This window comes from Bombyx mori, chromosome 8 (assembly GCF_030269925.1).
Source record: "Bombyx mori chromosome 8, ASM3026992v2".
Lineage (NCBI taxonomy): Eukaryota > Metazoa > Arthropoda > Insecta > Lepidoptera > Bombycidae > Bombyx > Bombyx mori.
The window spans coordinates 4,453,167-4,464,749 of NC_085114.1; positions in this window are offsets into that span (position 1 = coordinate 4,453,167).

An 11,583-nucleotide genomic window follows, 5' to 3' on the forward strand; every position below is an offset into this window, starting at 1 on the left:
ACAACGGCTGCCCCGCCCCTCAAACCGAAACGCATTACTGCTTCACGGCAGAAATAGGCAGGGTGGTGGTACCTACCCGTGCGGACTCACAAGAGGTCCTACCAGCAGTAATTACGCAAATTATAATTTTGCGGGTTTGATTTTTATTACACGATGTTATTCCTTCACCGTGGAAGTCAATCTTGAACACTTGTTAAGTACTTATTTCATTAGAAAAATTGGTACCTGCCTGCGGGATTCGAACACCGTTGCATCGCTCGATACGAATGCACCGGACGTCTTATCCTTTAGTCCACGACGACTTCAAACTTCACTATAGTTACATTGTTATATTGTATCTATATACTGTAGTTAACATTATATTCATATGTCGACGAATTAAACCTTAGTCGTCCGTGATAATACACAAAAGTTAGTTACAGATAAGCAACTCAAGCACTCAAAAAAAATGCTTACGGGCGTCGGCCACTAGATGGCTTCGCTTCGATTAGTTTCTCATTGCTCCTGTAGATGGCAGTAACAAATTGCCTATCCTATATTTAATTTTTAATGAAGGATTTAGTAAATTTTCAGAAACCACAAATTGATAAAATTTAATCAATTTGTCTCTATCAAATAAAGACTTGTATTAGTAATTTTTTTTTTAGTTTCTGTGTTTAGTTACACAATAATTAAATGCCTTAACTTTAACAACATATGAGTTTAGGGGCATCTGCTACAAGATGTCGCTAGTTTCCATACAAAAAAATATTTGTCTTAAAGTATCGCAGTTTCAGAGGCCTGACCGACTCGAAAAGTCAGAAATAATATTATTATATAGTATACTGACAATAAAAAATGCGAGATTAAACCGTATATGTAGGCTTAATTATGTCTACGACCCGGGAAAAGTATTTTGTAGATTGAAAAACGAGACTCCGTAGACATCACGACGTGATTGCCTCCACCCACTCTTAACCCTTTGACTGCCATGTAATTCACCGGTGCCCTACGCAGCCCACTTAAATAATTACGTCGATTTATGTTACTAAGCGTCTGGATGGTAGAGTTAACATTTTCTTTTACATTTTGACATTCAACAAGTGTGTTTTTGATGACATCCAAGTTGAAATAAATGATTTTGAATTTGAATTTGAATTTGAATTTGGATAGCGTGACTTTGCCTTCTTTTTTTTTATTGCTTAGTTGGGTGGACGAACTCACGGTCCACCTGGTGTTAAGTAGTTACTGGAGCCCATAGACATCTACGACATAAATGCGCCACCCACCTTGAGATATAAGTTCTAAGGTCTCCAGTATAGTTACAACGGCTGCCTCACCCTTAAAACCGAAACGCATTACTGCTACACGACAGAAATAGGCAGGGTGGTGGTACCTACCCGTGCGGACTCACAAGAGGTCCTACCACCAGTAAAAAATGTGTGTGAGCCTTTCCGGTGTCTTAGAAATAGATTCACCGTCATATCTTCGGATTCGTCTTTCCAAAAGTCTATGTGTGCGCTTTAGTAACAAAAATTGACATAATTACTTCAGTGTTCCACGTAGGGCATCGGTGACCTACAAGGCAGTTAAAAGGTTAAGAGATGAGGTGGAGTGCCAATTGTATTCTGTAGCAGTTGTCTTATCCCTCAAATGGAAGCGTTTGATTAATTTACGGTAGACTTAAGTTGGATTGTAGTACATACCCCTACATACCGGTGAATGCGCATTTAACTCTACGTTCAATTTTATTTTCCTATTTTATTCGTCGTTATTGAAGTCTTTAAAGTGAAATTTCTTTCTAATGTCTCTCTGAGAATTAAGGCCGTCAGCGCAAAATTGGCCTAACCCACAATTTTTTATATTCAAGCGTTTAAGTATGTAAATTAGAATTTATTTAAAATATAATAAATTTTGATGCAAAATCAGCCTATCCATAGTTTCACCCATAGATAACAGATGCTTTGTAAACATTATTTTTGCGCGTATGGTTTTTTATTTGCCTACTCAGATTCAAATTCATGAAAATTCAAACCTAATTGCCTCCATACTAACTACTTAGTCTGGCCATAAATACTGTTACAATTAAAAATAAACAAAATATTACATTTGAATTTGGAATCTGTCATTTTTATATGATTGCTCATTGAGTTTTCTCATTTTGGCGCCAATACATTGTACAATATTTTGCGATATTAAAATGGAGTGGGGTGATAAAGATAACCGAATCGCTGTGATTGCATTACATAAAGTAGGTATGGAGCCAAATGCATTTTTAAAACTCTCCATACGCTTGGTATTAGTAAAATGTTTGTGTACCGGGCTATTAATAGGTGCAATGAGACCTCCTCTGTTTGTGACAGAAAAAGATCTGGCCGTCGACGTAGTGTTCATAAGAAAAAGGTGGTCAAAGCAGTAAGGGAAAGAATTCGAAGAAATCCTGTCCGAAAGCAAAAGATTTTATCTCGGGAGATGAAGATACCACCTAGAACCATGTCGCGTATTTCAAAAGATGACTTAGGACTTGCAGCCTATAAGAGACGTACTGGTCATTTAACTGATAATTTAAAAGAGAATAGGGTGGTAAAATCGAAACAACTACTGAAGCGGTACGCAAAGGGAGGTCATAGAAATTTTTTGTTTACGAATGAGAATTTTTTTACAATTGAGCAACATTTTAACAAACAAAATGACCGTATTTATCATATTTATGCTCAAAGCTCTAAGGAAGCTTCCCAATTAGTCGACAGAGTGCAACGTGGGCACTATCCGACTTCAGTGATGGTTTGGTGGGGTATTTAGCTATGAAGGAGTGACTGAGCCATACTTTTGTGAAAAAGGTATCAAAACATCGGCACAAGTGTATCAAGATACCATTCTTGAGAAGGTAGTGAAGCCCCTTAACAACACCATGTTCAATAATCAAGAATGGTCCTTCCAGCAAGACTCGGCGCCAGGTCATAAAGCTCGGTCTACGCAATCTTGGTTGGAAACGAACGTTTAGGACTTCATCAGAACTAAAGATTGGCCGTCGTCTAGTCCCGATCTTAATCCGCTGGATTATGATTTATGGTCAGTTTTAGAGAGTACGGCTTGCTCTAAACGCCATGATAATTTGGAGTCCCTAAAACAATCCGTACGATTGGCAGTGAAAAATTTTCCCATGGAAAGATTGCGTGCTTCTATTGATAATTGGCCTCAACGTCCTTTAACTGTATTGCAGCCAATGGAGACCACTTCGAATAAGCTTTTTATACTTTAAATTGTTTTATATTTATGTATTAAACTAACACACTGTAAAAGTAATAAATGTTATTTGCAATAGATTTTTTTTCCTTTGTCTCATTATTTATGGCAAGACTAGGTATATGCATGAGAATCTGTATATAGATTTATGTGTAAATTTTATACTACTATTATGATATATTTATATGTACAGTGATCTATGTTATGTTTATGTATGTATGTATACATTAATGTTTGTTACATGTTATACATGTAATGTTTGCATTGAGTGACTGGAAAGACTTAAAAATAAGTTTTTTGAAGTTTTTAAAGCATCTTCTATACCGCTGCCGTCGCTTCAACTCACCAGAGCCGACAGAATTTATCTCTCTAGTCGATCGCAGGCTACTGAGGGATCAAATGTTTTTATATATGAGATTGATTCTAGCTATCTTCTTTCCAATATTTCATTTAAATATAGTCGTATTTCTGCGCGTTCTAAACAGACCTTCCACTTGTCTACCGGCTGGAACGAAATGTGCTTCTACTACGATTACTGGTGGTAGGACCACTTGTGAGTAGTTGTGAGTCCGCGCGGGTAGGTACCACCACCCTACCTATTTCTGCCGTGAAGCAGTAATGCGTTTCGGTTTGAGGGGTGGGGCAGCCGTTGTAACTATACTTGAGACCTTAGAACTTATATCTCAAATGGGTGGCGCATTTACGTTGTAGATTTCTATGGGCTTCAGTAACCACTTAACACCAGGTGGGCTGTGAGCTCGTCCACCCATCTAAGCAAAAAAAAACCTCTTTTGTCCATAAATATTGAAGGTTATAGGATACAAAGTTCTCTAGTGCTGACATCTTTTGTTTGTCACTTGTACCATATATAAATGCTATTTTGGAATAATTATAAGGTGATTTACTCCAATAAGCTTATAGTGTAAGTTGATGTACATAATAATATTTGCGTATTGTATTTCTTTTGTTTTTTTTTGTGTAAAATTAATTTTTCTAAATTTCTCTTTTTTTTCCTTTGTTCACTATCTACTTATATGTGATTTTGATCGTGGAAATATGTTTGGTCATTAGTTTAGCTAATTTTTTTTAATATTATATGTTTGTTTTGTACTTTTGATTTCCCAAATAAATACTCGTAAATACTGTGTGTTCAGTATATTTATATAATAATGTTATTATTTCCTTATTTCTTAAAAGGAATGCACCTACCATAGGACGCTCTAGGCTACCCTTGGTTGGCTGGTAGAGAATACCTCAGGCCTTAAGTCCGCCACTGTACTTTTGTAGATAGAGCTAAATAAATAAATAATAAATAGGAAAGTTAAACACTAAGTAGCGGCTTCTTATCTGTCGTTTAAAACAATAGTCAAATTCCTGGAATTTTGGCAGATTTGGCTCCGTCACATAACAAACAGTTCTTCTATCAAACTTCCGTAAACAAACAAACAGAACTGCTAAGATTAGGTTGAATTTCGTTTCAAAACTTTTAACATTTAGACGATCGATGAATTTATACTTTAAGTTTTGTAAGGATTTTGTATTATTAAATGGGATTCAAGTTGAATCGTTTGATGGCCGGAATTATTTTATCATAAAACGCGTTTTCAGTTTGTTTTCCGATCAGTATTATATTTCGAAAGCTTCAATAGTTCTTATCCAATCACGGTTAGCTTACTAACACATCAGTTTTATAAATAAATGAGGTGAGATCCTTAAATGAAACATAGTTTTATGTCAGTAAAATGAGTCGAGAGAACGTAGACGACTTTATAGTATTTTTAACGAAATTGCAGCCGAAGCTATCGTGGCCTGAAAGATAAGCAAGCTGATACTTTTGTATCGTGCGCTACGTGTGTGGCGGAGTTCAAATCCCGCAGAGAGGTACCGGTATTTTTCCAAGAAAAGACATACGCAAGACGTGTCCGACTGATTTCCACGGTGAAGAAATAACTTAATGCAATAAGAAACGAAACGCTTATCTAATATATAAAATTCTCGTGTCACAATGTTCGTTCCCATACTCCTCCGAAACCGCTGGACCGACTCTCATGAAATTTTTTATGCATATTCAGTAAGCCTGAGAATCGGCTACTATCTATTTTTCTAACATTTAAGTGATAGGGGGTGTTCACACCAAAAAATTTATTTTTATTTCTGTGAAAATTTTTTTTTTTTTTTTGTTAATGTTTGGTGTTTTGTTATTTTTAAATAACATCCTCTCATCGTTCACAGCGCTCCAGGCCTTTTTCACTCATATTCCACATCCTTATACACTTCCAATAAGTTAGTAAATTTTTTCTACACTAGAAATTCTCTAGAAATCTTATATATGGCAAGACAACGTTTGCCGGGTCAGCTAGTAATATATAAACTTGCGTAATTATTGGTTTTGCTTTAGGATGAAATCGCCGGACTTCCGTTTATATGTTGAAAGCGGTAGTGTGAAGAACCCAACTGAGATTTTCGTCATTTCTGTCTTCACCCTGGCAGGGCGTATAGTGAGCGCGTTCCTATAGGCACCATCACCCTGCATGCTTCTACCATGTAACAGTTATCAGTTCAAGTTGTAATGTGGGACACACTTTAATCAATACAATTGGGATTTGACATTTCTCAGAGTTTGGCCGCCGAGAGCTGGTTGCTTATTTGACTAATAAATAAAAAAAAAGATAATTTTATTGCAAAGCAATTAACTGATTCAATTGATTTAGACAATATATTTCTTTGGTGAAACGTTCGAAGATGTTGACTATGTAATGTCAAGGATTTTTTGCCATATTTTTAAGAAAATAGGGCAAAGGCAAGACTGTGGAACGCCAGCTATTTTTTCCGGGTCCTCTTCAGGTATCGAACGAACGAATTTAACTAATAGTGTAGAATAATAAGTTTTACCGTAACAAGAATATCAGCAAGAGCATTAAAGCGACCTATTAAAATATTAGGTATTATACTCCGCGACTATTCAAATACGCACACTATTATTTATAAAAGTTCTTACCGCGATTTTCACAACCACATTAGTAGGTATACTGTCATTGTTTACTCGTAACAAAGTGATACACTGAACTGGGTTGTTTTCAATTTTGTGGCCAAAAAAATAACGATTTCATGAATTTAAACTTTCTCTAATTTCCCACTATTTTTTTGTATTTAAGCATGTTCAAAAAAAAATGCTTCATCACAATCAAGTCAATCACTTATTTATTGATAATATTATAAAATATTCATTTATATTTTTCATTTTACGCATTTAATAACGCCAACACGGATGACAATTTAAATAGGAACTTTTTTAAAAAGCTACTAATCTATCTACTATCTAAACTAAATACTAAATCGTACTTCCTTTGTTTTTAATAATGTTCTAATATCCTGTTAGTTTTCCTTAATTATTGTATTATATACTGATTAAATAAAATTGCTGAATTTCAAAACGCATTACTGGTGGTAGGACCTCTGGTGAGTCCGCACGGGTAGGTACCACCGCCCCGCCTATTTCTGCCGTGAAGCAGTAATGCGTTTCGGTTTGAAGGGTGGGGCAGCCGTTGTGACTATACTGAGACCTTAGAACTATATCTCAAGGTGTGTGGCGCATTTACGTTGTAGATGTCTATGGGCGCCAGTAACCACTTAACACCAGGTGGGCGGTGAGCTCGTCCACACATCAAGGTAATAAAAAAAAAAAAGCATTACTAGAAAAATAGCAAACAATTTATAATTTGAATTTCGAACCAGTGATACGAATGAGATTTGAGATAATTTTTAATGTATAACTCCTAATTTGTCAGGGTTTACGAATATATAGTTATAGGACCACGTGCCTGTTGACATGACAACAAATTTACTGTACTTAAAATTACGGTAACATTAAGGTTATGAGAATTAAATCAAATAACTCGCTTTTGGCCCCAAATTCGAAAACGACCCAATTACATATAAGTAGGTTACCCGTGATCATGGGCTTGTAACAGCATCAAATTATCAGGAATTAGTGAATCTATGATGTTATGATGCCAAATGACAAATAATAGTGTGTGCACAAGTTTATAATATACCTACTTATTTAAATGTAATTTGTTTCAGACTTAGGGCAATTAGGAGCCGAGCTAGAATTTTATCTGGTCTTTTAAGTCGCGTAATGATATGTGATAATAATATTCAAAACCTGAATACGTCTTTGAGAAGGACGGTGTTTTTTTTTCCTTTTGGAGCACCTTTTACTGGTGGTAGGACCTCTTGTAAGTCCGCACGGGTAGGTACCACCACCTCGCCTATTTCTGCCGTGGAGCAGCAATGCGTTTTGATTTGAAGGGTGGGGTAGCCGTCGTAACTATACTTGAGACCTTAGGACTTCTATCTCAAGGTGGGTGGCGCATTTACGTTGTAAATGTCTATGGGCTCCAGTCACCACTTAACACCAGGTGGGCTGTGAGCTCGTCCAGCCATCTAAGCAATAAAAAAAAAAGCAATTCTGTCAAAATTACGTATTACTTATCTACTGGATGATGACCAAGCTTTGCTCGGTTTTTTTTTTGATAACGCCATCTTGTTCTGTCTTTAAAGCGGTTAGTTGCCCTCAGTTAAGAAAAACAGTATTATTATTCGCCAATAGATGTCGGGAAGAGTTGATTATTTAAAACCCGAAATAAACAACATTTTCTGAAAATAAATCGTAGCTAGATCGATTTATCGCCCCCAAAATCCCCTGTATACTAAATTTTATGAAAATCGTTGGAGCCGTTTCCGAGATACAGATGATATACATATAAATTAATATACAAGAATTGCTCGTTTAAAGGTATAAGATATAAGATATATTAATACGTGAAGCAAAAACTTTGTACCCCTTTTTTAAGTACGCAAATTGCGCGGACGGAGTAGTATGAAATTTCTCACACTTATAGAGAATATATAGAAGGAGTGCAGGAAAGCTAATATTTAAAAAAATTATGCATTAATTCAATAAAAAAAAACATTACACACACTACCATCTATTTGACACACACACATATATAAATACCCTTTATTTACTGTCAAACTTTTGACATTGCATTAAAGTCTGTGGTCAAAAAGAGAATAGATTAATATTGTTTATCTTTATTAATATTTGTCTATAGTGTAGTCTTGGTGAAATCTGTGATTATAGAAGTATGATAGTCTTTGACAATAGAACCTTAATAATGTTCCAAGTTATGTATAATTTCAATTAATTATAGTCGAATTTCGACTACAGCGGCACCACTAGTTCTCATTCTGTTTTCAAATTCTGAAACGCATTTGTTTGCCATTCATGCTTTAATGTTTCGCAGCAATAAAGTATGTGCAAAATTGTATGCGGAAATAAAAAGATAATTTTTTATATCTCAAATATTTTCTCAATCCAATAATTTCCTATCGCGAAGTTAGATAATAAAGAATGTATCTACTCGAGTGCAATTCTCGCTATATCCAAAGAGATCAAAGAAATAAATAACGGATCCGCAGTATACAGATCTGGATCAAAAGTTACCAGCGCTCTTTGCTTGCGTGAATGCACGGTTGCTATGACAGCGGTTGAATTGGAACGGTGAAGATGATTTCCCGGGGAGATTCTAAGGCTGTAAATAAAAGAACTCACGTTAAAGCATTCGGCTTTTATGTGTATAGTACTACCTACTTTCTACTTGCTTTAATATATTTTCAATCTTCCATACTGGGCGAACTATATTTATTATTTTACTCAATCAATTTTTTTTTAATTTTTTTGTCATTGCTTTCTCGACCAATTAGATCACAAGCATTTGTTTAAAAAAAAAATCCTTTCAGTGGAATTACGAGAATTTATAAGGAATTAATTCTATATATTTAAAAATAGTGATCGTTCCGAATTATCGCTTGACACAAAATTCAATTGAAAGAATAATTTGAAATTCACACGATACGATTCTTTACATTCCCGCCAAAAATTCCATCCTGTGGTATCTAAGTTATCAGTGACATATTAATGTTTCGATGATGTTCTCCTAATGCTGTATTCTATACATTTTCGAGACACAATAAACCTACGAATCGGAACTACTATGATCATGTTTGACAGACGAGGAATTTGACCCTACTATTACACTAAGGTACCTGTTAGAAACTGGGTCACGACAAGTGTATCCTCATTTGTACCTAATGTTCGCATAATGTAATGTCGGTTATAAAAGGACTTTAAAGAGGATGTCGGCTCACAATAACCCTGTAATGGTTTAATAAAAATCCTACTTTATATTGTCATGAGCACTCATGATAATAATTTCCTGTAGACCGAATGGTAAACAGTCGGCGTCGCCCAAAGCACGTCATTACGGATCCTCCTGATCCATTAACGGTGCTTTTAGGTACCACAAGTACCGGTCACCATCCTTCGTCGCAAGCGACGGGTTCGACGAGCGAATTAACCCATAGACACAGCCCACTGAGTTTCTCGCCGGATCTTCTCAGTGGGTCGCGTTTCCGATCCGGTGGTAGATTCTGCGAGGTACTGCTCTTGCTAGGGTCAGTGTTAGCAACACTCCGGTTAGAGCCCCGTGACCTCACCTACACACGTTAGGATGAAGCTGAAATAGCTTCTCAAGGCTATGAGCATAGGTAGGGAAAAAGAAAAAAAAGATAATAATAACGATACTCGTTTGAACAGAGCCAACACAGTCAAAGTTTCAAAAACACGTCGCTTCTTTCAGGTACCTTCGTGTGATGATGTTCGTAAGTTCTTTGATGCGTTCAACTTCGTGACTTGTGACACTTTGTGTGTTCACGTCACGGCTTAAGGAAATTTATGTGTGGTTGTTTTTGACAGAATAATGTATTGAGTAGATTAAGTGCGGTTATACAGTTGGGAATTTGTAAAAGTTCCAATGTCTATTGTAGGTCCTGTGAATTTCTAACGCCAAGTCGGCTCGCATTCTACCCAATTTTAATACGCTTTTATTAGCTTCAGACGTATGTAGGTATGTTTGTAACGGAATCTTTGAACATGATTTTGACCCCCTTCAAAACGTCGGATTAACTCGAAATTTGGTATACGTGTTAAGGACGGATGACGTATCTATATTAAAAAATATTTGAAAAAATTGAATTTCAACTAAAAAATGAAAAATAAATAATAGTTTAAAAAAAATAACAAAATACGCTTTTATAGAAGAATATTAAAAGTGTGGGGTGCATGGTATCAGTAGTTATAAATATTTTATGAGCAATATGAGTAGATAGGTTATTTTGATAATAACCTGAAAAGCACCCCACGCTTTTTTTTACAAAAAAATATATTTTTTCTTACACTATTTTTAATATATATTTATTAAAATTTATTTTCTAGCTTTTTAGTTGGATTTTCTATAAAAGCGTATTTTGTTAGTTTTTTTAAACTATTATTTATTTAGCCATGTAGCAGTAATGCTACCGGTTCGAAGAGCGAGACAGCCGTTTTACAGTAAAATGTAGGCCTGTGACTCGTGACTCGTGTAGCTCGTGGACTTAGCAATAAAGAATCTACCCTCAGACACGACACGACAAGGTTGAAAACTCAATGATTGCGGCAATTATTTTTTATATATTATTATAAACGCCTGGATAGTGTAACTGTTTCAAGGGCGAAATGAGCAAAAATACGGTGCTTATCTGTGCGAACTCATTTACCAACTACCAATAGGAAAATAAATAAAATCTAGTAAAATTTATCCTACCTATGCTGATAGCCTTAAGCGGCTATTTCAGCTTCTCCTTGACGTGTAGGTGAGCTCACGGGCCTCTAACCGGGAGTGTTGCTAACACTGGCCCTAGCAAGAGCAGTGCTTCTCAGAATCTACCACCGGATCGAGAACGCGACTCACTGAGAAGATCCGGCGAGAAACTCAGTAGGCTGTGTCTATGGGTTAATTCACTCGTCGAGCCCTTCTTCGCAAGCGATGGGTTCAGCGAGGACGGTGACCGGTGCATGTGGTACCTAAAAGCACCGTTAATGGATCGGGAGTAACCGTAATGAAATCAGTAGATTCGTGAGTACGTATTTAGTAAGCGTACATCAGGCGTATATCTCAATAGACCACAATCGGTAGGCAGCGGCTTGGCTCTGCCCCTGGCATTGTTGAAGTCCATGGGCAACGGTAACCACTCACCATCAGGTGGGCCGTATGCTCGTTTGCCTACAAGGGCAATAAAAAAAAAAACAATACTTCTTTTATCTCATTGCGAACGGAGTTTCGCGCTGATCTCCTCATCTGGTCACGATCCGGTCCGGTGGTAAACTCTGCGAAAAATTGCTCTTGCAAAGGCAGTTGTTAGCTCTCTCACCTACCTTATAAACTAAGAGATATTAAGCACGCAATGAAAAACAAA